Source organism: Temnothorax nylanderi, unplaced genomic scaffold, assembly GCF_030848795.1.
Source record: "Temnothorax nylanderi isolate EJ_2023f unplaced genomic scaffold, tnyl_v1.0 TNYL_tig0083_pilon, whole genome shotgun sequence".
Classification (NCBI taxonomy): Eukaryota; Metazoa; Arthropoda; class Insecta; order Hymenoptera; family Formicidae; genus Temnothorax; species Temnothorax nylanderi.
Genome location: NW_027249145.1, coordinates 692,485 through 720,229, shown reverse-complemented (window position 1 = coordinate 720,229; position 27,745 = coordinate 692,485). Strand labels below are relative to the sequence as shown.

The 27,745-nt window shown below is 38.1% G+C and overlaps 2 long non-coding RNA genes across 5 annotated transcripts in view; one reads left to right on the top strand and one right to left on the bottom strand.

The window, feature by feature from the left end:
- Positions 1-1,374: 1,374 nt before the first annotated feature.
- Positions 1,375-27,745, bottom strand: part of LOC139774592 (uncharacterized) — a 208,368-nt gene continuing 181,997 nt past the window's right edge. The window contains exons 5-7 of one of the 3 annotated variants that reach the window (XR_011718615.1): positions 20,038-20,704; positions 16,270-16,911; positions 1,375-1,450 (exon numbers count right to left, since the gene is read on the bottom strand). This is a non-coding gene — a long non-coding RNA (uncharacterized lncRNA). The remainder of the gene's footprint in view (positions 1,451-16,269; positions 16,912-20,037; positions 20,705-27,745) is intronic. The other 2 variants (XR_011718614.1, XR_011718613.1) reach the window with 2 other exon arrangements.
- Positions 21,259-24,849, top strand: LOC139774599 (uncharacterized). Of its 2 annotated transcripts, XR_011718619.1 has the most exons (4): positions 21,259-21,367; positions 22,166-22,222; positions 23,093-23,281; positions 23,706-24,849. It is a non-coding gene; the product is annotated as an uncharacterized lncRNA (long non-coding RNA). The 2 variants fall into 2 exon arrangements; XR_011718618.1 differs by lacking the exon at positions 22,166-22,222 and having other exon boundaries at positions 21,269-21,367.

The following is a 27,745-nucleotide window of genomic DNA, read 5'->3' as shown; positions in this document are numbered from 1 at the left end:
TAAAGCTTACAAACTGTAATAAACGAAGACAATAGCAAACAAATAAGAAAAGCCAATTAATAAACAATTATTACAAATCTACATGCTCGATAAAAAAAGTTTTACTATATAAATAGCTATTATACGCAATAACAATTTGATAATTTAATGTGATTATATTGATACAAATATATCTATAAGTTTTGTGTATATCTATACTTTTTTGTGCGATGAGTGATTTTTTTCCTTGTTTTCCAATGCACATTAACGTAAAATTTGAATATATTGTAAGAAATGGGAGGTATGTTAAAACGATCGTATTTTTTCATTGTCCATCATCTACATTGTTATATCGCGACTGTTTTGTGTCATTTGTCTGATTTTATTATTTTATTCCTTTTCTTTTTTTCTGCACGCATTGGCACGGATGTATTCGTTATCAACAAAATTCGATTCTGTCTTTCACTTTCACATCGTGACAATTTGCGTGATCCATGTAAATGTCTACTAGATATGATAACATATTCTTACGGACAATCTCCTATTCGCTCAAATGTGTGTATATACTTATAGCTTATTAGAGAACGCATACGTGTAGAATATCTTTTGATGGCCGTACTTCATAAAATAGTTTTTGACTAGTTTTAAAACAACTTTTATTTAACAAAAATTTGATTGTGCATACTCTGAAAAATATTATGGAAAGAAAAAATAAATCGTAGAAACAGTTCTTTATCTTTACAGTTTTCATATCCAGTTTGATATCCATTTTGAGAGAATGAAAAGTGGAGTTATATTTTCATTTAGCTGATTTTAAATATCTAAATATCTAAAATCAATTTTCGCGCTACGCGATAAGTTCATTTGCATATATAAATGTTAAATTTGCATTTGCATAAAAAAAGACCGGGGAACAATTCCATCTATTTCGTATTTTCTTGGCAAACGGATGTATCAATTATAATAGCACGATGCTTAATTCGACAGCTGTGTACGTTTGATCTGTGACAACGTTTAACGTTTGACGTGCGTTCACGACCAAGTCGATTGCTCTTGCCATCCAATTGGCGTGACAGTATTTTTCCGGCTTTCGTGTATGAGCTTCCAATCAAACAATCCTCGTATGCGTACCGCCCATTGTTTTCGAAATTTTTCTGCCGCTTTTAACGAATGGCCAGTTAGTCCAGCAGATAAAACAGAAGCACGTACGTGGATCAGCTTGATAAAACTAATGATTTACGGAGCATGGGCGAGATCACGCTCTCTCCCTCTTATTTTCATTTAACGGCAAAAATAATAGAGTTGAATGCAAATTTATAAAACAGCACACGGTTACTAAATCCCTTAGCGTTGATTAAACTTTAAACAGAAGCTGCGTGAAAAAAAAATCTTTATATTTTCACTCACTCATTTACAGGATCCTTGAAAATCTTGTCCTTGTATAAATAATATTCGAGATGAAGTGACTTACCTGTAACATAAAAAAGATCCAGTAATATTATGAAAATAAATACATTTAGTAAATAACAGTAAAAAGTGAGAAAGATTTTAATTGTAATTAATGCTAGAGAGTTACATATAATCGTATTCTTAACTAATTATTTATTGATGCAATTAGTTTAGTATTTTCCAAGATTATAACGCCGAGGAGAATCAAGTATCATCTTATTTGCATATCCAATTGCATGTGTAAATGATGAATACTTGATCTTTTCATTATTGTAGCATACACACAGAAAAATATCATTCTACAGGAAAGTAATTACTTATTTTAATTTATTTTTTTAAGTGATAGTTTTCTTCAACAAAGAATATTTTCTTTATAATAGTTTTAAGATATACTTGGCACAAGTCTTAGAAAAGCTCATCATTTTGTGCTGAAAACAAGAATTTCTCCTTCTTTCAAGAATATTATGTACTTAAGTATATGCTTCTCTTGCGTAGACTCTAGATATATAGTAAGTAAACCAAATTCTTGTATTAGTTAAATATTCTTGTTTGAAGTAGACTTGCTAAAACCTAGAATATATTTTGAGTAAATGTGATGCTTGTGATGACTTTATGGTAGATTTGCAGATACATAAACTTATCAAATACTTAGAACAAGTAATATTTACTTGCAGGTAGTATGTACTTTTCTGCGTGTAGGCGCCGCGATGTTTCCGCAAACCATCACTTTCTAAGTAAAACAATAAGCTTTTTCCCTTCCTTCGTTTCTATACTATGCAAGTGGATTTGTACAGCACTGTCATATCCAATTCGCGTGCCTGCCGCTCATGAAGGCGCTCAATCCGCCTATGGAAGTGCTCTCGACGTTTCATGGGCAAACGTAGCGACTATGTGGCATGGCAGAATTAGGGGACTAAGGTAGCAATCGCGGATTTTTATAGCCCTACCGACCCACCATGCCACGAAAGTATCCAAAGAGACTAATTTGCGGTTTCTCGAATTGCATGTCAGCGAGCTCTTTTCGCTAGGGCGAACGTTCTTGTTGCAGGCGAGTTTAAAATGACGGATCTTTCCTAGTTTGAAGATCGATAGTCTCGAGATAAAGAGTTTGTGCAACGAAAAATCTAAAGATTAATTAAATCTTTGCAAGCTTTGAGCGCAAAAGTTTATATTGAGATTCGTTAAACTAAAAAACCAATACAGCCAAAAATCTACAGAATTAAAAATTTGGTTAGTGGAAACTGGAAAAACAAAAGTTTACAGAATTGCGACATAAAAAATATACACAACAATTACAAATTCAGGTTCACGATTGTTGTTGAATAAAAATTCTATTAGGCATCAATTCCTTCTCAGTTTGTTTCTTAATTTGACATTCTTCAATCGTCAAGTAAATCGAAATCAATTCGAGGCTCCGACAAGTAATCTTTCCATTGCAAAGGATCTTCACACGTCAGATAGCTTCAGCGCTTTTTAATTAACGTGCGGACTGAAACGATGGAGTGTAATACGACGCTCCGAAATGTTCAAAGTATCGGCTCATTGCCGAAGAGCCACGGAGAAACGTGGACGCAGCAAAGGCATAGCGAGCAATAATGACAAACAGGATGAAAGGCGGAGGCAAAGGATCGTAGGACATCGCGTGCTTTCAGGCCGAGGGTGAGGAAGAATGGAAGAGGTGCAGACAATACGGCGTATATCTGCAACACCGAGTCGCTGAAAGAGAACCGGAGAGTGCGGTCGTGTTCTCTCGCTCCTGTACATTGCTTCACGTTTATGCTCTCCGTTTTCCTATGTTGTCCTCTCTCATCCTCTCAGCCTCTCATTTCCCCCCCCCTCTCCCTCTCTCTCTCTCTCTTCCTCTCTCAATGCCTCTGGATTCCTCACCGAGGCTTTGTTACGTTATTTATTCGTTTAATTAACTCTCCATCCTTCCCCTGCTCGCTCTTTGCAGATTTTAACACCGGCGAGACACGCGACACTGCCTGCCAGGATTAAATCCGGTCGCGATTCATTTGTGACGTTACGATAGAAGAAAGACGCACGCTCGTCTGTTGGAATGTTTATTTATTAAAAACGCTGCAGCCGGTGCAATCTTGTCTGGTGCTGTAACTCTCGCAATTTCCCTAATTGTCTTTTCTTGTAGTTCTTTCAGTTTCTTCGTATTTTATTTAATGGATAAAACATGTTCAATATAATGCAAATTAATAAGTGCACTCGAAGCGTCTAATATATCAAATTAATCTTTCAATTGATAACATCATTTTTTTCTGAAAATAATGGAGTAATTATCACAAAATATATTTATGCAAAGTGTCAAACTATGAATACAGATATGTTCATATAAAATAAAGATTTTATGCTTTAATATTTTCTTATTTAGTGCCATATTTATAGTTAAATATTACCGCCATATACAACGTACAATCACGTTCAACGAAAGCACAGCAATTATATTTCATTACATTGTCGTTAATTAATTATATTTAAAGATATTTAGTAGTTTCCCTAGCCATTTATAACCGCTTATTTTTTTCCTGTCTTTTTAATTGTAAAAACATATATAATTATAGTATAAATAAAGTGATAATTTGTTTTTTGTTGAATCTAGATTGCCAGCAAGTTGAAAAGAATTGTTCAATAAAATCGCCACGGTCCTCTATTACTTTTCACCCGGTTGCCGCATCGTTGGCGCCAGAGGTGACGATTAACCCGAAGTAAACAACCGCCCAATAACATGCTAATGCGAACGGGTTCCCGGATTGAGCGTAGGTGGAGTCGATGTCAGTGGATAGGGTAGGATTCCGAAGGGATCCCAGGTGGGGGGGGGGGCGGGTTGGAAGGGCAGAATCGAAGGTAGAATTTGATACTACCGCGGTCTGCGACCCAACCACGTTATTAGCCCATCGAATAAATTTCACGCCAATACTCACGAAACGTGCCGCCGGTTAGGAACAGACCGTTCGCGTATGATATTTCAAGAAATATCGCACTCCACCGCACAGAAGTATTGATCCCATATTATTGAATGGAAAATATATTATAAAACGGTTACGGAAATCAATATGTACTGTATACTGTACATAGTGTGTACAATGTACTATTTGATTCGGAACAGAATGGACTTTATGACAAAAATTTGAGGGGAGAGCTTTCTAAAAAAAGTATTTAATTTAATCGTCAGAGAATTAAGTTTTGACAAATTAAGTTTAAGGAATATAAATAGGTACTAAAATCTTATTTCTTGATTATATAACATCTAACGTAGTCTTTTATTATAAATTAGGAGATTTATTATCAAGATGTTTGAAATGTATAACATTTTTTTTTAATTCAGGAAAAATAATGATCTGCGTCAAAGAAAAAAAATACACTTTTAATATGCAAAAAATTATAACTCCGTTTCTAATTTTTATATTTAACAATTATATATTATTTAATTTTTTTATATTTTTTTTAAATTTGTGTGCACTTGATATTACCATAAACTGCCTGCTTCTATCTGTTGAAGTTTTGAGATTTTGTTAACTACACATATAATACATATTAATCATTTTTACTGTCTATATTGCATATCACAAGAAGAATGATTAAATTAATCTTTGTCTAGTTTTATTATTGGTCGAAGCATCGTATTTGTGAGTTATCGTAAAATCTGCTGTAACGCGACTTCGTGAAGAACGGCGAGTGAGATGGAAGCGAATCGAAGAGATCTAATAGCGCAGCTTCAAGAAATACTTCCTAACTGGATTACAGACATTCCTCTATGTTTCTCATCGAATCAACCGATATACAGTAAGACACCTGGCAGTTAAGGAAAATGAAAAATTACTTCGTAACTTAGTTTTCGCTAAGTGGCCGGAGTGGACTTTCGTGTAGCTGCTTTCTGTAGGAAGACGGATCTAAAACAAAAGGATAAGTTCTAGAAAATACCAAACCATGAAGTGCCTCTTTTCTGGAGCCAGTTGCTTATCTCGACCGAGGAAAAAAGAAGAATTGCTTCATTTTATCCTGTGTAATTTTTCTGATTATAGACTAGAATTATTTCCAGCTATCAAATAAATAGAGAGTATGCAAAATAAGTAAATATGCAAATAGCGTGTCTCTTCCATGCAATAAAAAGTTAAATGATGCATACAATAAATTCTGTTAAAAGTAAATCGATTTCTTCGTAATTATGTCAACCGTAACGTTTTCCGGGTTAACGTTGCGGGTAAATAACGTATGGCAAAGATGTAATCGGAAAATATTACTCGTACGGACCGATTATTCAGGATTACGTTAATGATGTGTTATATCATTACAAGAACGTGAATAACTCGATAGGTCGGAAAGCTTGCGATCCGATCGATCATTCTCGTGTTGCGTGGGCATATCGCTAATCGAGATAAATTACGCGATAGTCATTATCACCAGACCTCGTTTAACTTGGCCAGTGATATTTTGGGAAACATTTATTTCAAATTCGAATGTCTTTTCAATAATTCAATACAAGAATAAATTGTGTTACATGCGACGTGATAAATCATAAAGAACACACAAAGCTTGACAAATCCATATATGCAAACTATCCTAAACCCACAAATCTCTTTTCAACTGCAAGTATTAAAAATTAAATGAAAAATAGAATAAAGACTTCAATATCGAGGCTTTAATAATAAGCATTCAAACAATTTAATATTTGATAAATTAAGATTAAAAACTAGCTTAATTTTCTTTAGATTTCACTCAGCTTAACTTAGTTTTATATAACAGAAATTCTATATATATGTGTGTATAAAGTCAAATTGCGAAAATATTTATTGTCAGAGAATATAAATTTGAATTTACTATCGATTTTCCCTAAGAGAGCATTGATTCTAAAAAGTCTAGTCGAGAAGGCCGAATTATCTAGAATTAAATTCGTGTAAATTAGATATGGCCTAATTTCGTGGCGGATAGATTACATCAAGAGACCGGACGTTGAAGTAGGCGATAAGAATCCTTTCGTGCAAGCGGGTATTATTCCCAAATGGAAAAGGTGGGTGAACTGCGAACCGATCGATCGCGCGAGGAATCGCGTGTCCTGGGAATCAAGTTCAAGCACTCTCCGAGCGATTTAATAGGCGGCTCAGTTGCCGAACTCGCGAGCGGCGTAACGCGACGTAACGATATGGTGCAGCCGAATGACTCTTGTCAAAAGTCCGTGCGTTCGCCCCGCGCGAGATAAATGCGAGCTCGCAGCGCAACGTTCTCTAGAATCACGGTAATTGTTACGGAGGTCAAGGGCTCGGGTCGCGGGAATAATTTACGAGTGCTACGACTGCGGGAACTGCAGGCGTGCACTTTAATTTTACACGAGATCGATAGTACGTGTCGGCACGTGTTTACGGTACGTACGACCACGTACGTGCGCCTGCCGCGCCGTCTCGACGTACGTTACATATGCCCTTATCCTTTATTCATATGGCTCCCGTACCGTGTAAAGTCCTAATCGTCAAAGAGAAACGAGAACGCGCGCGCGGAGGCAGAGGCCGTTTCTCCGATACGATGAAACGCCACTCGATAGGACAATCAGGCAACCGAGACAATAAAATCGTCAATTAAAACGCCTCACTCTCCGAAGATACCAGTTATCCTTATCTCGTTGCACGTGACACTTCGCCTTCGCTTATCTTTATCGTCAAAAAATTGAGGCTGTTCGCGATAATTCATCCAGGAAATCCATATGGATTAAATGTACGTGTGTACTACGTAAACATATGTTCGACCAATACGTCCCACGCAATATATAATATTCTTGGAATACAAAAATAATTTGCAATATCTGAATCTTAATAAATTCCATATCCATATATTCATTGTTCTTCAACGCACAGCATCAAATAATTCTAGGCAGCTATTTCTAATTTAAAAAAAAATCATGTAATCTGCAATTTTACATTACCTTTTTAAATCGTTACGTATCATTTTCATCGTCAGTTTCTCTCAGAAAGATGCATCGATACAACGCAACGGCTTTTTTCAAAGCAATTGTTCGCATCTGTGCATCACGATCGAACCACCGCGCTGTAATTTATGCGTAGCTAATTGTGTCTCTCGCATAGCGGAGCTTCCGTTTCCCTCACAGCGACACGGGGAGAGAGATACCCATTGATACTTTATACCCGGCGATATAGAACGTTCGCGCGACAGTGGGGTGAATGCCGCTCGATTATAACAACCCTTTTACAAAGAGGCTCCTTGTTCGTTTGCAAAGGACCGCCGTTGTAAACAACAACGCCGAGCTTGGGAACACGAGACGAGAGTTGCCGACGACAAGCGCGACGGAGGAAGTAGGTCGCTAGGACGAGCAACTTTTCCTTTCAACCACCGCAGCAGCAGACCTGCCTGCTGCATCCTCGCGAGCGCGCGTTTTACTATTCGAGCGATTCCTAGCACGAACGCGGCGTTGATAATGAATCGAGGCAATGCGAAACGCGGCGGCATCGACGGCTGTTACAACAACCGAATTCTATCGCGCTACGAATTTGCACATTGTCGTTCCGCGCGGCGCGAGTTTGCCAATGCATTTACGCTTATCGCGTAAAATAGAGTGCTCGAATGTGCGATAAACAGTTGCGTTTTCCTACAACAATTATAAATATTGCGTCGCAAACTTGAAACAATGTTTTTGCATAAATGTTAACGAGTTTGGCAAATTTAAATTTAAACAATATATTAATAATGCATTATTATGATGCGCGTTTAAAAAGGTCAATATGTTTTTGTTCTACGCAAAATATTTTTCCCGACATTTGTCCTTTTCGAAAATAATTTACTTATTGGTAAATTTGCAACAATTCTCTTTAAATAAAATATATACAGTAGCATCTGTTTCAATAATTATAAAATTTCTAAATTTTTGCTAATTTTCTAAAAATTTCTAAATTTTATTTTGACTTTATGGCTACGAAATGATTTTGTTGTCTTATTTCCTTTCGCCATTAATCTCCACTTATTGTTAGCCTCATACTCTATTGTGTTCATATAAAAGTATTTACATAGAATTATTAAGCGTTCTGCAATATAATTGCATCACTTGATTTTAGTTATATATGCGTCATCGTCATATATAACTCAATGACACGAGCAGGTGACAGTTTTAATTAAAATTTAATTAGCACTGCATAACAACGTTTGTATAACAGGACGTGTAATTTTGTTTCTATAATTGATAAAAGTGCACGTTTCCCTTTAACATGAGCACCATTGACAACCAACATGCATTGTAGAACATAAAAGTAACAATAAATACCTACATACTCGAATATGCTCAGCAGAAAGTTCGCAGCTCGGACTCGTGTAAACTTTTCACGGCGGAATCCTTTCGATCAATATCATTCTGAAGCTTAACTTTGTTAATCTTGGTTTCTATTGTAATGGATACGTTCTATTTTATACGCAAGAGATTCACATATAGTTTCGAGATTTAGTACCGTTGCTTAATCCAAGCTGTGATTAAGATTATTTAGCATCATATACGTGAACTCGAAGGAAAAAATAAAGGTATCGCATATTGCAGCACAGCAGCTACCAATAAATCTTCTCTTTTATTTCTTATTTATTTTTAATATTCTTCCACAGATTCTGCAGATCTAATAAAAATTCTCTAAGTATTCCTGTATTGCTTATATTTAAATGAAAACGATTGAAAAAATCTTAAATTATTCTATTAAGGAAGATTAATAATAATTGAACATCTTACTTGCGCGACGAACAAGAAAAAATAGGATTAGTTTATGGTTGGATTTTATGTCATCGCAACGGCAAGGAAAATGACAATAGCACAATGGAATATGTTATGAGTCATACTACTACGGGCGTAACTTGGATGGATTACTTATCCATCAGTGGTTACGCTTACTTCGCGGTCGGTTTATAGATTCGGCAAATTACATCGTTGTAAATCGCACCCTCGCGACCGCCACCTTCCGCGCACCTATTCTCCATGGCCTCACTCGTGCTCCCGCTCTCTTTCGCGATTCTGTACTACTGGCGCGTCGGCAGCCACGGGGAGGCTAAAAAGATTACCGTCGACAGATTACCGGATGTTAAAAGCGCTCCCGCGGACGAACCACCCCGCCGGAAGCTCGCGGATTAGCGAACAAAGTAACGACTCCGTTATCCGCTTAAATAGATTCGTTGATAAAATTTTGCCTTCCACCATGATGAATTTGATCGGTTCGCCGCGCACCGAAGGCGAGATGCGACGGAGGGATTGAATTATGATGAATAAATATCCGGTAAGTGCGCGTTTGTAGCACGAGCATCTGGGGCGAGAGGATAACAGCTTGTCACTGAAAGCATGAATAGTGACACGAGGCTGCGCAAAATTCAATCTCCGGAAAGTGTCCTTCTCAAGTAACATTAGAACAAACGTGTCAAACATCGATTTCGAAATTATTAAATATAAATTATTCAAAGACCAACTTGTCAAGATATTATCAGAAATATGTATTTGTTGTAAGTTTGTAAAAATGTAATTTAAAACAAATTACTAGCTCAAAATTCAATTATAGTTTAAGTAAATATTGGGTATACGTAATAACATTAAATTTTAGTAGCACTTAGAATTATTGACAGAAAATTACTGAATTTCAATAAAAAAAAGGTCTTTTAATAAAACATATACTGAATCCTATATGTTCTAAAAAGTTATATAATAATATAATAATCAATGACAGTTTACCTCATGATTCATTTCAATATAAAATTTGATATAAAGTCGCGACATGTTTAAAATTCGCTCAAACAAGAAATCTATTATGAAGTAGACATTTTTTTAGTTCAATAGCGTGTTCTTACGTTCTGCGCTTTCGGACGTGCCGTTTCGATCGTCGCACGGTTAGAGACGGGAGAGAAAAGGGAGAAAAACTGCAAGACAATGCCGTCAGCTCGAAAAGAGAAGGAATAGCCGGAGCGTGTCGGATATTATTGTCGTCGGTGTAAGTGGGGTGGGAAAGCCGGGAGGGTGGGCCGGAAAGAAGGGTGGTGCGCGACCAGACGCACGCGGAGGAGAGAGTCGTCGGTCGCACATGCATCCGCGACGGGCGACGACGATACAATTTGGAGCTTTGCACCGGAGGCATGTGACAATATCACGGCTACGTGCTACGTGCCTCATGGGCGACGCGACGCGACGCGACGCCATGCTCGGGAACTGCTTACGCCTTCGAGGAGAACGCGCGTAACCACCGACACGAGTAGGACGCCCAGCATCTGCACACGTGCCAAGGTGGAGGAAGGGGGGGGAGGGTGGATGGGGTTGGGTGGTTTGGCCGGATGCGCGGAGGGATGCTATGAGGAAAAGGAAGACGGCGTCGTACCCTGAAGTGGTGGATAGGCGCGTGCTCGGCAGGATTTTCTGTATTTGGATTTGTCGGATTTGTCAGAGATTTTTCTCAGACGATGCCTCCCACCGTCCTTTCCTTCTCCAGACTGCTACTAGCACTCGAGATCGCCTCTTTCCCCCTCTCCCCTCCTCCCCGCCCCACGACTCCTTATGTCTCTTATTCGTACGCTCGCCAGAAGTGCATGCCGAGCACTTTTGAAAAGATTTAGCGGAATTTTGTGTTGACAAGCTCCTTCCGGAATAAATAAATTGAAGGATAAAAATGTCAAACTTGAAGCTTTTGCGATATCTAAAAATGTCTCAATTCATATTTTAACAAATCTCATAAAAGAGTATGTATTTATTATTAATATTGGTAATGAAAATCATTGTAATCTCATACGGAACAATAAAGCCTATATTCTATTTATTATTATTAGCATTTACAAAGAAAGAGCTTCTATCGGAAGATTAGTATTTGATATAATTATATATTGTGTTTTTATTTGTCTTTCTTCTCTCTTCAGCATCCATCGTGTTCATATAAAAGTAAATTAAATCTATATATTGATTCAACTTCTTTATTGTTAAAAAAAAGAGAGCAATATCGGTTTTATTTTATCGAATCAGAAGACGAAAGCTTCAAGTTTCAGACGTGGGTTATCTGTTTCATCTTTCTTTCGCTATCCGAGGAACGATCGCGTTCGTCGCTAAAACGTTTGTCAGGACGAGAGACGCTGAAGTACCGAAGCCTAACAATGGTACCGCAGACTCTTCACGTCTGATGTCCTGATTTCCGTCAGAGGCTTTGGTAAATCTTTCCGATTCTTCCCGACAGGATTGCACCGTGCGTCGGTAGCTTCGCGCGCGGATTTTAAGCGTTTCTCATTTCTGCTTTCGACAGAGAGAGCGACAACGGCGCGATGCGATGTCTGTCGCGTACGCGCGCCATCGATTCTGCCGCGAGTAAAAGTGCGGAAAAGAGGACTCGGACTTTGCGTTCGACGCTTCATCGATACGGATTTAATTTTCGTGAAAGCGGACGCGACCGGCGAGTATGCGAGCGATCCGAATAGCCCCCATGGAACCTGCTACGAAAGCAGAATACGAGAATCTACGGCCAGGATACGTGACCGGATACGACAACTCGAAGATAGAAAAATGATCTATTGGCAAAGTTTGTTGGAGGAGGTGCCGATAGGAAGATGGATGGCGCGGTAATGCTGTTTGCAGAGAGTTCCAATTCTCCCGTTGGATAATATAATTTCCAATCTCGCCAGTGTTACTCTCGAGCCGCAAGTATTGCAGCCCCACGGATTAATGGCATACGAATAGACGCGTGCTGATGACACGACAGGTTGAGATACATGATCGATGTTACTAACAAAAGTCGGGAGAGTAATGCATTTTGTGAGAGTAAACATTATTTATAAGAGGAAATGATTAGTGACGATTAATTAATGTTTGCAAGAGTCAAATCAAGTCAAATAACATGCATTTGGAATGCTCATAATATATTTATAAATAATGTTTATTCGTATACACTATATATTATTATTGTAAAAATGTTAGTGTATTAGTGTATTAGTATGTTAGTGTATTAGTATCTACATGTTATTATCTTCTTAAATCTACGTATCAGTGATTTTTTACGAACAGATTTTTAAATCGGAAATATATTGCGCAAAATACGATAAATTAACATGAACTGCAAACAAAGTACAAGAAAGAACGTTTTGCCTCATTTAAGATGGCGTGAGATTTGATAAGAATTGTTATCAGTGCTTGTGTCTAGATACGGTGCGATAATGCGACGAACGCGCGCAAACGTGGAACGCTATTCGCGTAGCTCGAAGGCGACAAATATTTATGTAATTCACAGTGAGTAAACTGCGCGGGATACCCTAATCGTTCTCCGAGGCGAGATAGAAATCGTACCTGTCGACAAGTAGAAATTAATTTCTATGTGTTTCCAGCGTGGTGAGGCATTCGAATCTAGATAAAGGAACCCCCCGTATACCGACCTTTAGGGATCCACAGCGACCCTTTTGTTAAATGAATTCCTCCCTAGAGTCGCACATATCACTTAAACCCTACAATTGTCAAGGAACCTGTAGTATACCGTTAGTGCGCTCTTGTAAACTTATGTAACAATTTACCTTACAATCGCGTCCCTCGCTCGGTTCGGAAGGAAATATAGATTATTTATCTAGGCAAAAAATTATTTATATCGCGCCGCATTGTGCATCGCTTATTAAAGCAAATGATGCAACCAAACTGCTCATTGTGGCGATACATCGCAGATAACGCCATCTATATATATATAAAGGAAGATGTCCTGACTGACTGACTGACTCACTGACTCACTCATCAACGCCCAGCCCAAATCCCTGAACCGAATTTTTACCAAAAGTATATGAAATAGGGGTAGAATTTTCCGGGGAGTGCCACTATGTGTATAGTTTTTTGTTACCGATTTTCTGGAAACCGGTTTTTCTAATTTTTCTAATTTTTCGGGAAATAATTGACCGAATCTCAAAGAATTACAGATCAAATTTTTACTAAAAGTATGTGAAAAGAGAAAGAGAGAGAGAGAGAGAGACTATTTGCGTGTCTTATTACATATGTTCTCCGGGGCGAAGCCCGGGTAACCAGCTAGTAAATAATATGCGTCATATGGCAATATCGACACATACCTATTTGCATGGCGTAAAATTAAAATAAACATCATATGTCATGCGCACATCGATATATCATTTATTTTATGTTACCGGCATTATACGTGACAATATGCTACGCTTTCTATTTAGCGATACCATTTTACGTGATTTATCGGCAGCGCGTTAAGTAATTATATTAAAAAAAAATAATTTATCTCTGACGAAATATCGTTACACTCTCGCCCTATTCAATCATTATTCTTTTATCACACTATTTTGATAGCATACCTACAATATAAAAATTAAATTTCATAGGAATATTAATAAAATGCGCACATATTATTCATTTAATAAAAAAATGGATAAAGTATCTATTGGAATAATATTTTTATATAAGCTATCACTTTTTTATTTACGTCACACAGAAACCGGCTATGTTGCGCGAATTATTTACGAGCGTTTCACCCCTAAAATGTGCCGTATCTGATAAATGGACGCTCCCAACCTTTTTTGAGGGCCCTTTTCAATCGATAATTTATTATTTACCGAATACTGGACAACTATAGCTTATTGAAAAAAAATTCTTCTTAATTTATGCGATCAGATTTTTGTAATTTCACGGATTATTCAAATGCATTCGTTCATTATATTGAAATTTTAGCAAGCCTCGGCAAGCATTTAAAAAAAATAGGAGAAATTCCGGTCTTCGAATCGCGCTCGTTTTACATAAGACGGGTACATATTTTAGCGACATCCACTCGGCGGGGGGTAGATGAAAAAGACTTAGGAGCAGCGATGAGAGAGGTGAAGAATAGCGCAATGTCTCACGTCGCACCGAAGGTCGAGGGAGAGGATTTAGCCCTCTCACATCGGAGGAATGTCGGCGAGTTATTTTAGGCCTTTCCAACTCCCTTATACCATTCTAGGGAGAGACGCGTTTACGCGACGTAACGAAATAATGAAGAAGGGCGCGCGCGCGACACTCTCCTGACTTTCGACGATGAAAAAAGAATCTTTTCTCTACAAACATTCCCTTATCCCTCCTCTCTTTTCCATTCTCTTCTCTTTACACCATCTTCTCGCTCTTTCCTTCCATCTCTCTCTCTCTCTCTCTCTCTTTTATGATTCCTGAAAGAATACCGGAGCACACGCTAAAGGGAATACTTTACGATGATGAAGAACGTTGTGACATTTTCCGCGCATAAATACTTTTTCCATTAGAAGGGAACATAGAGCAGAAACGTGAGCCCTTGTTCTAGGAGCCTCTTTGTCCCCGTAAACAGCCTTTTTAAAGCCGTGCTTATGAAAAAGTTACGGATTATCTACGATGACGTAAGGTCGCATTTTCGTGCGCTCTCAGCCTGAAAGCCTGATGAGATGCAATTAGCGGAATTTGGATTTCTACGTTGTTTATTTTAGAAATCTTGTCCTTCCTGATCAAGATGTTCCGGAGGATTCTTGACTCGACACGGGAAGGAAGAGCGCGCTCGCGCGCGCGCGCGCTTCAAAGCGTAATGTTTCTTATATATTGTGCCCCTAATATTATATGCGCTTCCTCTTCTCTTCCGCTTGAATTTCCGTTACGAAGGAAGTCTCGTATCGGATATTCTCACGGCAGGTTTTTTCCATGCCAAGAGGTATCTCATTCTCAGCTTTCGCGAGCAATGAAATTATGGAAAAAAAAGAACCGAGCCACAAACGGCACAGGATAAGCGTTAAATTACATTTTCCAGTAGTCCGCCATGAATTAAAATAGAGAGAAAAATAAAAGTCTAAAGTCAACGATTACTCAAAAAAGGCCGCGATATCTTCTCAGCGAATATAAAAGAACTTTTTCACAATTGTTTTAGCAAAAACAGCATTATTTCAATCTTTTACGAATAAAACCCTTATGAGCTGTAATAATAATTCGAGTCCCCGTTGTACAGCTCTTTTATTAACATTATTATATCAAATTAATTGTATCATGACAAATTTAGGACGTAAGAGTATTTTTCATTAATTAGTCACCGTTATATTATAATCAAATGTGGTATAAATTAGTGGCGTAATCTTAAGTTCATCAATAGCGGAGTTTTTTCTCGATTGTAACGCGCTCAGTAACAATTATTGGGTACAATAACAGGTGCAGGTGCGACGCTGCGCTGTGTTATATCATTGGTACAAAGCAAGAAACTCTAGTTACACACGGTTAACGTTAATTCGGCTGCAACCGCCTCTTGAATATGTTAATTAACTCCGAAATGCGGCGATAACACGGAGTTCCGTATGATGTATATAAGCCGTACAGTGTAAACAAAACATTTTAATAGATTTCCGATGGGCTATGAGATTTGCCAATCTGGCATAATGCAGAAATTTCCGTAGCCTCTGTTATCAGTGTGAAATGAGTAATCGTAACATGGGCGACCTACTTTCACATTAGTCAGTAATTATTCAGCAACGCACAAATGAACGTCATTGAGTTTTGTTACTGCAATTAACAATTTGCCTCAGCAGCAAATAATCTAACGTTATTGTTACTTAATATTCCTACGCTTTCTGTAGAATATCGTGATTTGCGCAATAACTGTTTGATCTGCAACTGTCAAAAATACTTGCAAAAAATAGCAAAAAATTTTCAAAAACCACCATAATTGTCACAATCCTTATTTACCATTTGCAAAACTTTATATATAATAAAACAAAAATGCCATTGACAATCTAAGTTATTTATCTGGCCCTAAAAATACGATTACCTATATTAAACTAAAAATAACCAATACACAAAAATCCTTTTTGTAGTTTTTTTTAAACTTTGCAATATAAAAACAACAACAAAAAACTCACGTATTTTCCTTCTGGTCGCCGTTGGCCGAGTGCGACGGAGACGGCTGGGTCTGCTGTTTGGAGTAGGGATGGTGGTGCACCACGTTGTTGTTATTATTGTTGTTATTATGCATGTGCACCTTGTTAGCGTTGCTGTCGGTGGGGGAGCCCGGCGAGATTTTACCCGCCAGAGCGGTCAGTGACTGTAGCATTTTCATCGGAGTTCGTTTGGCGACCGGAAGTCGGTGCCTCCTTCGCTCGGTCTCGTTTATCCTTGAGGAAGACAGGATTATTGTACGCTTACGGTTTGAAGGCGTCAACCCTCAAACTCGACTGTACCGTGCACGAACAAGCTATAACTTCAAGGGTCTCAGGCGAACTGCGAGAACGGCACCGGACACTTTCGATACACGAATAACGACGACTCGAAATCTTAGCACGAGGAGCACACACTCATCACGTGGATTAAGCACGACAACACGAGAGCACGCGGCCGAAAAGACTGGTCCCGCTGAAGTCTTGTTCAATTCGTACGAGCGTCGCGACTCCTGACAGCGATCGATCCGACCTTTCGTTTCGTATACTTTAGAACTCAGACGGATATTGGAGCGTCTTTTGAGATCCCTTGTGACACGATCCAGTTGTGGGTGCGAATACGAAACCCTGTGGACAAGTATCGGTGACAGATAAGGATTTTATCTACATTCACGGATGATTTTATGTATGTGATTATCGATCCACGCGTCATTAAATTTAATCAACGAGCTTATGCATTCGTTATCAATTTAAGATTCATGCAGACTGACATACAGTATGTGCAATACTGCCGATGCGGACTGATTATAAAAATAATTAAAAATATAATCAAGACCGGTATTCACAGTCAGATCTTATATGTGTTTAAGATCGTTTTAAGTTCATCTTCAGATTCCATAGTAAATAAACCAAATTGTATAATACAACCTCTAAAGATAAACTTGAGATGATCTTAAATATAAGATCTAACTATGAACACCGGCTTAAATCACGTATCCATCTGTATATTTATTTTTGTCTCTCCTGAATATTCTAATTCTCCACGTTTAATGATATTATTTTTATCAGTTTCACGAAAACCTCGTGTTCAGAGATCGAATTAAAATTACTTTCTTCACAGAAATTATGTAAAACAATTATTAATTTGATACCCGTATTCCTATATTATCTGCTTCTTATTTTAATCTAACAAAATTTAATCAATTGTGTGCGCAAAATAAGTTTTCTAAGTATATTCAAATTTTTGAGGATAAAAATATATCCAGATATACTAAAAGAGAAGCAGAAACATTTTTCTTTATACAGTTAACAGTTAATTAGAAATTTTAGCTCGTTTAATTGAAATATTGAATGTTATATAAATGCTAAAAATTATATAACACTATATTAAAATAATGCAACATAAGGACAACGTCATTTATCACTGACGAGGAAAACTCGCAAACTCAAAAATTCTGAACAACTAAAAGTTTCCAAATTCATCTATTTACTCCCCTCCCCCCTACATGTGTGTAAAGTTTCATCAAAATCAGAATTATCGGTTTCGCGAGGTTCCCTCGTGAGTATAATATGCTCAACTATTTTTCTTAATAAGATCCTAAGCGTCTTATCGACTGCAAACTGCATGTTCGTCATTATAATCTGTCCATGCGGAACGAAAAACGCGGCGTAGACGTGGGAAACGCACGTAGACGAGCGCCGAACTGTGGAGAATACGGGACGACACCGTGGAGAAAAACTGACTAAGCGGGCGCGTGCGTTGTAAACTGCTTTACAACGAGTCAATTAAAAGTTTAAGTTTAATTAGAAACTCGAGTCATGTGCGGTGCGCGAGCGAGGATGGAAAAGGAGGCTGATATCGCTGCCCGTTCTCGCCCGTTTACCGCCCGCCGGTTTTCTTCCTTCTCCCACCTCCTATCTCTCACCTTTCTCGTACCTCGTAGTCGCCTCGCCTTTCCCATCTGCGTAAATCCCGAGTCCCGAATTACCGGCTCGCAAACTCCCTTTTGTTTCGCGCGCGCGTTCTCGCAGCGGGTCAAGTCTTGGAAACCCCGGCGCGGCGCGGAAGAACGAAGAACGAAGAACGTGGGAGATACGCGCGATAGGAAGAAACTGATGGAGCTTCAGCGGAACGATACGACGGGGAGAATCCGTCGCCTGAGAATTCGAATTAGTTTCCGCGACTTGGCGCGAAGGAGCATTTGCCGATTTCCCGTCGCGCGCAATAGGACGAAACTCTATGGACTCTTCAACTTTAACGAAACCAAAGCGGGAGAGTTTATGAAGCGGAAAAGTGGATGGCAGTTAGAATCTTCAAATGTGTCACATATTCCTTTTTTATATTTTATATAAACTTTATATCGTATGGTTAATTTGAGTATACTCCATTTATAAATAATATTTTCAATTTTGATGTAATTGAAAAAGAATTCTGGAATAGAATTTTGAAAAATGAAAATGGAAATTCCTTCCTATTTATTTATTTTATATAAATTGAAGTAAAAATTTAAATAAAATATATATGTAATTCTATTTATCGATCCAAAATCTGACATAGAAATTATTATTTGCGGCTTTCCAAGATTTTGAGTCCAATTTTTTATTTAATCGTGACAGTTCTATTTGCTGATGTGATCTAATTAAAATTTAATCAAAATTGATCTCTGAGCGAAAAGTTGAGTATAGATAAAGAAAGGACAGTTGCTGTACGTAATATATAATATGAATTTACAACTTTTCTTAATTTATTAATTTTTTTATGTTTTAAGTTCAACATTGTGCAAGCGATTCGGTCACAGCGACTCGGAAAACGTTCATACGGCACTAATCATTAACAGAATGAGGTTAAGAAAAGAATTTCCGGCGATTATATAAAATAAGGCGAAGTTAAAAGAGTCGCAGTTGAGATAATTTGAAGTTCCGTCGGTTTTACTAGATCTATTCTTGCAAAACCAAGAGAGAATTGAATAGATACTTGCAAATCTGCCACTGCAAAACGCGGAAGGAAGAGAAGCCGAGCCGACGCGACGCGACGGGTGTAAGAACTCACGGTGAAGAGATTTTAGCTTCTTGCGGATTACATTTGAAGGTCCGAAGTCGAGGGCAAAAAGACGAGGGCGCCAGGAATGCGCTGGTTTGAAGGGAAAAGGCGAGTTGAAGTGGAGGAGCGAGAATTCACGGCGAGAACGGAGGGATATAATTACCGGAACTACAACGGTTGTCGAATGTCAAAGAGATCGCACATAATTTAACACATGAGGCGGAAGCTGTACAAAGCGCATGATGCTGTGGGCGAGAAAAATAGGAAAAATAGAGGAGAGACGGAGCACCGTCGTTTGCGGGGGCTTATGCCGTAAGCGACAGCGAAAAAGTGAAGAGACGAGGGAAAAAAAGGCGCGACGAGAGGAGAGGGGGAGAACAGAAACTATATCTTGATATGCTACACCTAAACCTTTTGTCCGGTACACATTTTTGCCTCTCCAGCTCTATACTCAACTTTCGCCTCGCCGTTCCCCCTCGCCTCTCCTCGCCCGCTCTCACCCACACCCTCGGTACACGTCGACGCTCTTTGTCGGCACCCACTTAACGCGCTAAAGCGTCAAATTAAAAACTCGAGGCACCCTGGAAACGGCGATTAATCGCTCTCGTGGCAGTGATTGCCCGTTATCGTTCTTGCTCGTCGCCGTCCTCGACTTTATAGCGCGTTTCCCCCGCGGCTCTTTTTCTCACTGAGACCGCGCGACTTCCCCGTACCTTTTGGACTCACGCGACACCACTGGACACCTGGCCGGAAGCGACACTTTCAAGATACCTCGTCGGAGCTGCAGAACGGCGCGCGAATCGCGAGATCACTGTGACCTGAGCGGCGAAACGATCTCGTCGACGGCACCTGAGCACTACGACTGATGACTCGACGAGCGCAGTTGCCGACCATCGTATCTCCGGATAAGCCTTATCGGTACCCAAAGACCCCACCCTTCGTCGGTGGGACGCATCCCTCGCATGTCTCTTTTTTTACGACACACTCGCGTACTTTTCTGCCGCGTTGACGACAAACTATTTCGCGCAATTCTCTCGCTTGCGCTGTTCGCGTGCCGCGTTTCTCTTTCTTTCTTTTCTTTTTTATTACGATGCACCTGACACCGTCAGACACTGTTAGACGTCAGGCACGTCGCTCGAGTCACCAGCTCATCCGGAATCGTCGACGAGGTGGTCTTTGGAGTGGCATGCGATCGTTCATGCGCGATCCAGACGCGTCATGACGACGCTCGGCGACGTTTTGGATAGGCGAGTCGCGTTAAGGAGTGCGTTTCTCACGGAGTCCCACAATGATGATCATTTCTCTCCCGCGTTATCACTTATGATCCATGAAGAATGAGGAGCCGCGTCGATTTTACGACGTCGCCATGTCGATCGTCATCTGCAAAGAATGTTCAACAGTTAAAGATATTGTATACTCTCCTGTTTTAATTAAACGTCGTTGAAGTCGTCCGATCAAAAATCGCAAAGCTAATTATAATTTCCGTTAGCATCTTCAATTAAATTCGGATCATTAAAAATAAGTATTTGTTATTGGTGTATACGAAATGTGCAGATACATTTTATTTCTTAAATATCTACAGAAGATTAAAAATTAATGAAGTATTTATAAAAGAAGAAATGAAGAAATATAACAATAAATTTATTATTATTATTACCTTCGCCGATCGGAGAATAAATCAAATCGGGGAACGCAGTATTCAATTCAATTAACATCTCCACTTATATAATTGTACATACGTAAATTGTAAATTGAAGGGAAACCGGATGGGTGGCCCTAAAAGTGTCTAACAATAGCCTACTTCGTGGGCTAAAAGCGAAAGAATGTTCGTCAATATTTTCTCACTACCAGGCCGAGGCGATGAAGCAGACACCGACCGGCGTTCTTGGAGATTAGATAAGACGTGGAACGCTCCGCTGCAGTAACTTGCACAACGACGCGGCTGCCTGGCCTCGTGAAGACGCTGCCGTCGAGCAAAGCAGCGCGCGCGCGGCGCATTTGTGGGTGCAACGGCATAAGAAATATTTGACGTTTATTGTATAAGTAAGTGCTCGGCAATATGCGCGTCAAACCGCTAAAAGTAGCGAAAATATTCAGTGGACGTACACATGCCTTACACAGCCATTGCCATAAATTATGGCACTATTGCCTTGACGATCGACCGAGTGACGCTCGTTAAATTGCGTGTCTTTGAAATTAGACTTCCGTAATCCGAGCGGCCTCAACGTGAAATTTTTAAAATGTTGTCCGAGGTTATCGCGCAATACACGCGTCATATGGTACGGTATAACATTTAACTGATAAACGCGGTGATTAATGCCGTTGCGGATTCATTGTACTGTATCGCGCGTAATATACAAACATCGATAATAAAATTGCAAACATTTTTCATATCCTAAAACAATTATATGAAGAATGTGAAACATGATAATTAATACTTTTAGAAGTGATTCTTGGGAAAGCATCGTAAAAGCAAAGTAAACTGTACACCTGAAATAACTGTATAGTATTAATCATTACTTTTGAAAATCTTAGAAAACTTATCCTCATATAAGAGAAGATGTAATTTTATAAATATCTAGCTTGAGGTAATGCTATTCAAAAATAAGATATTTAAGTAGAAGCGATAGCATCTTTAAAACATAGGCAAATATTATTCCCAATACAATATTGGAATATAATAAAATATGCCGAAGTTTTTACTACCAAAAAAGTCTCAGATTTATTATATCTAAAATCACTACTAGTATGTAAAATTATTACAGTGTTATTTTTCTCTTGACCTGTTTATTTAACGATCGATAGCTTTCGAGAAATACATAAATTTTGAAATTGTTTCAGATCGGAATTTGCAGGGAGAATATTTTTGCATACTTTATATCTTGCGTCATTTGACAGGTAAATAATAATAGATCGATGAGTAATATTAACAACCAAAGATCTGCGAAATATTGAAACGCTTTACAACAGGGCATTATTCAATATAGCAATTAAAAATTCGTTGCGATTGATATTGCGCTCGTTCGCATACATGATACATTTCATTCCGGAATTACATTATAAAGAGGAATTGATAATTGTTATAAAGGAATTGTTGCCGGGCCGATAAATGCAGCAAATATACGAGTAAATTTGTATATTTAACTATACAATATTTTCACCGAGAGAAGCCTTCTGAAAGTTTCTGCAGGAATAGCCGTTATATTCTAGCGCCGAAAGCTTCTGAAACGAGTTTCAAAAGCAAAATTTGTTCGTCGAAAAGTAAAATAAAGCATTGTAATTCAACAACGAGAAGTTTCACGTCATACTTCAGTTGATGGAGCAATTCGCTACTCCTTTGTATGATAATAACTTTTGTGACTAACTGTTTGGAGTAACACGAGAAGAATAGCGACAATAGTCAATTATAACGACAACGTTGATTAAAATAATAAAATTTCGAGAAAGAATGTAACGGAAAAAGGCACTTAAATTGGTACTTGACAGTGTGTATAAATAAAGAGAAAAAAATGTCAATGACGCACGTAATTGTGATACCACAATAACGTGACGAGTGTGGATGTACATTAGAATTATTACGAGTTATCGATCGGGAATTATTCCACGTACAGTGTAGAGACACGTTTGAGGCACGTTAGACGTAAGTAACTGGCAGATATAAGCAGGTCTGTGAGTGAAGTGTGCGCCTAGTTCTCGTCCAAAATAACAATGCAGGCGGTAGGAACAGTATCGTTATTGCATAGCTAAGCAACCATCACTTGTTTGCAGGGCGAAACAGTCTCGTTTGCAAACCGACAAAGAGGTATTGTTCTTTCGAGGGATCTCTCCAACACGCTTGGTTCCTACTATTTACATGGCCTAACTCAACATCGTATCCCAAAGTTCGTATGGTTTTCCACGAATGACGTACTACAGGACAGTCATATTTCGCAAGAGCATCATATATATCTCTAATATGTAATTTATCTAATTTATTTATCTATTTATCTCGAAACTTTGCGCAACAAACAACGATTGCTGAACCAGTTATAATTGCAAACAACATACGCTGTACAGATGGCAGTTAATTTTTTGTCAAATAAGAATTATTTGCGTTAAGTATAATAGAAAATAAAACTAAGTAAAAAGAAAATTTTTAGTCTCTTTTAATTTCAATACAATTTTTTATAATTTTTTTGATTGTTATTCATACAGAATGCATTTGCAAAAGAATGTTTGATCAAAATCTATAACTTATTATTAACTAGAATATATGTATAACAATCGATACAATGAACTTGACACACAATTCTTATAACATTAACTTACATACAAATAATTTAAAAAAAAACGACCTCGTATATTATATTATGGAGATGTTTTCTTTATTATTTTGACACAGATATCATCGTGATTCTCTCAACGCCGATCTTCAACGGAGTCGAGTGCAGAAACAATGAAACTGAAGTACAAGAACTCGCGAGTCTGGCGCTATTCACGGGAACTTTCCACAGAGTGCCCTAAAGTCCAGCGAGTCCAGATAAGTTATCGTCCCAGTTGGATCTCGACAACAAATCTCTCGAGAGTAACAGCATTTTATCCGACGCGAGAACGGGACTGACCCACGAGCTTCTCGAAAGTCGACGAACGAGAAATTTTCTGAAAGTCGTTTGCGAAAAGTACGACAGTTCAATAAGCACATTCGACGACGCGATCTTATAGGATCAATGAATTCACCGATTTTCGCGGAAGATTCTTGCGAGACAGATGCAATTTTTATCTATAAGTATAATGTACGAGAACAGGAAGAAAGATCTATTCAAACTATATACATAATTTCTGACATAATAAATATAGCTACGTTTCTACGCGATCTACTAAATATCATTTATTAATCATTAAATATATTATTACGTAAAAAATAAAATATTAATAAATATGTGTTGCGTAACATTATTATGTTTTAGTTAAATGCTTAAAGTTGCATATTGAAGAGTTGAAATTTAAAAGTTAAAAATACAATAATGTAATTTGTCTCGACCCTGTTAAAAAATGAGAAAAATTATTCGTCTAGAACCATTTTTAAAAGTTGTCTAGTGTAATCAAATCTTACCATTAACGCTGCAATAGTCAATATAGTCACATGGTCACAGGTACAATAGCCTGTGAAAAGCGCGATATTTGTAAGAACGACGATAAAATTACAATTACATGACATTACGTTTATCCGGAATATTACGCGCGTTACATTATTTCGTTTTTTGTGCGCGGCAATAGCGCGGCGTTTATTTTTCCTCGCTGAGCAAAATTGCGCTCATCGCGCCCCATTTAGTAAATGCGTCTCTGACCCGATTACAAATATTCCCGCGATCGAATCTTTTCCACCAAGCGTACGCCGTTTAATACATTAAATACAAATACTCGTTATGCAACTCACATTTACGCGTCTGAACGCCGTGCAGAAAATATCGTATATTTGCGATTGTAAAAGTTATAACTGTGAATGTCCGCGCGAGAATTCCAATACGCGCGCCGGAAAAGATACCTCACCCGATAGAAATACGGTCGGGGAGGCGCGGGGGGGGGGGGGGGGAGGAGGGATGCAGAGTGTGAAGATGAAAAGTTACAAGAATGTTATTACCGCCATGAATTGCCAAAGGCAGGTTGCGTTTTCCAACCCGTCGGAAATGTTCCCCTGCGGTTCGCAGCTCTCGCGGCATGCTTTTTGCTCCTCAAACTTGTTCCATTTTCTATATCGAAATGCGATGCGAAATCTCATCGAGAGGCACGAACGTAATACCATATAAAAGTGAATATATACGTACATAGGTGGAGAGAAGTATTCGTGCTTTCGAAAAGATTGACAGAGTGTATCAAACCGATGTAATGGAAAACGGTTATATCAGCAATATAATTACCAGTAATATTTTTAAAAATGTATACTTATCGTTCCTTCTACTTGCAAACATACTACATTATTTCACAACATATTAGCAAAAAGTGAAAAAAATTCTGCACGTTATTTAACAATTTTTCAAAAATTTTATTAACCAAACTAACGTTAAAGATTTGTTTATTATTATGATCAGTTATTTAAATGATGGTGATTAAACCACGCGTTACTCTATTAATATACGATTCTCATATTCCTATAAATTGCAATAACTAATTAAACATTATATCTCCATGTCACAATTTATACTTGCTAATTCATATTCGGCAATTACGCGGGAGCAATAATTTACGGTCAAATTTAATTATTATATAATTGTTGTTTAAGATTACACGTATAGCAATTATAAGCCATAAATGACTTTAACGCAGTATCATTTTCGATTGGGTATCACTATGAAGATGTCGATAACGGTAAAATCGCGCATAAGCTGAAGATGACTAAAGTTCGTCGATATAATACCAATTATGAATTCAACCATAACAGGAATACCACAGACTGAACATTATAGTTCGCCGGATATGTCGTTGCGGATGCTATGTAGCAGGTGCGCCGCGTTATTCGCCGAACTCGATGACGATGTGTGCTCGTTATTAGCAAAATTGCGTGAGCTAATTGACTAATTAGAGATTAACGATGGATGCTAGTTCTATCGTTCCGGATGTATTGATGGATTACTGTTTTGGACCTGCGACGAGCGGCCATTATGATGCAGCTTATCGATGTGTCTCAACCGATATTAGAATTTTTTAAACATGTGCCGCACAACAATGCAGATAATTAATGCAGCAGTATGATACAATACAATTATGTAAACAATTATATCCTCGTTACCCGTTATTATATATTCTGCTGTTGAGTATATAAGTAATAGTGGTAATTTACGTATACTATATGTATTCGCTCTGTGTTGTATTTTGGAGATTTGAATAAATATTTCAGAATCCCGTCTTCCTTTCCGTAAGATAATTATATAATTATATTTTTAGATGTTCATTAATTTTGTTGCGAACATCACTGCTGCTAAAAATATATATATAGATATATTATCTGTTAATTTGTGTGTAATAGATATTTATACGTATTCAAGCTACCGAATGTCCATTACCGATGACACAACTAATTAATTAGTGATTAGCGACGAAAGCTCGGTCGTCCTCTGCTGTATTGATAGATTGCTGTTTCTGGTCCGCTTCGATCATACATTATACCAGCGAGTGTTCCAAATAGTCATATCAGCCGATCGACATGAGCTAAAAGCATTTTGCCTCAGATTCTATATCCCATATATTACCTTTAGCTTCAAAAAAGAGGAATAATTATATATATTTTGCTTTTCAAACTCAATCAATTAATTAATATGTAAGATGGTTGGTTATTTATGCTTAGTGAATTCATCTGTATTTGATTTCTGTATATTATATTTGTTTGTTTAGTTATAAGATTTGATTAATAGATCTTCAATTTAGACAGGCGAAATATTTAAATAAAGAAAAAGAAATGATAGTTCTCTTTAACATAATAAATGTCTAGAGTTTATAATTTATTTTTGTACATCGGCAATTTATACGTCACCTCAAAGATTTGCCTACCAAGTTTATAATTAAAAATGATTTTAACAATAAAAACTAATATTGTTAAAAAATATTTCCTGAAAATGTACATTGCAGAAGCATTATTTATCAGTCAACCAGTTTGTGGCGAGAATAAGAGAAGGAGAGAATGTAATGGTGCAGGATACTTTAAATTAAATTCCATGAAGCGCGGAACACATGGTCGATAATACGGGAAAGTTTCGCGGTATCTCTATTGCGGGATATAGTTATTACGGAAATTTTGTGCTGCGGCAGCTCATGAAGTGAACCTGCTTACGCAATCTAGAGTCGACGCAATCTCAAGTCCGATATGAGGCCGTGATAAAGAGCAACAGCTTCGCAACGGAGTTTTCGCAGGGCAAGACGAGTCCGAAAGGTGCAGTAGTTCGAAATCAGGGAAAGAGCTGCGACGAAAGAGCGTTATTTCTCGTGGGATTGATCCTGAACGGGGGATAAACGTTATTGACGTGGACACAATGTTACGCACAGCCTCCCATCGAGTATTTTCAATCACGAGATTGCTCAATTGTAGCCTGGTTTTCCCCGTTCTCGGCTACGTTGCTTCTTTCTTCAGGGGAAGCTCCGTTTTCCTCTTATTTGCTAAAGCGGAAAGACCGAAGCCAGATTAAAAAGCGCGACTACGACCCTCGAGAATGATTATCTCCAGTACCGACAATACAGACACGGTAACAGGACAAGAGGGATGGATGGCTTAAATGCTTCTTCCGGCTCAATCTGATTGAGTACAGTCGGAGTAAAGTCGACGTAAATGTAATGGTCTCTGATTAAAAAGTGTTGTACAACCTTTCTTTAATTTTTTTTGTGCTTTACGTTCTAAAGAATGTTTTAAAAACGATATAAAGATATTATTAAAAAATACATGGAAATTATTTC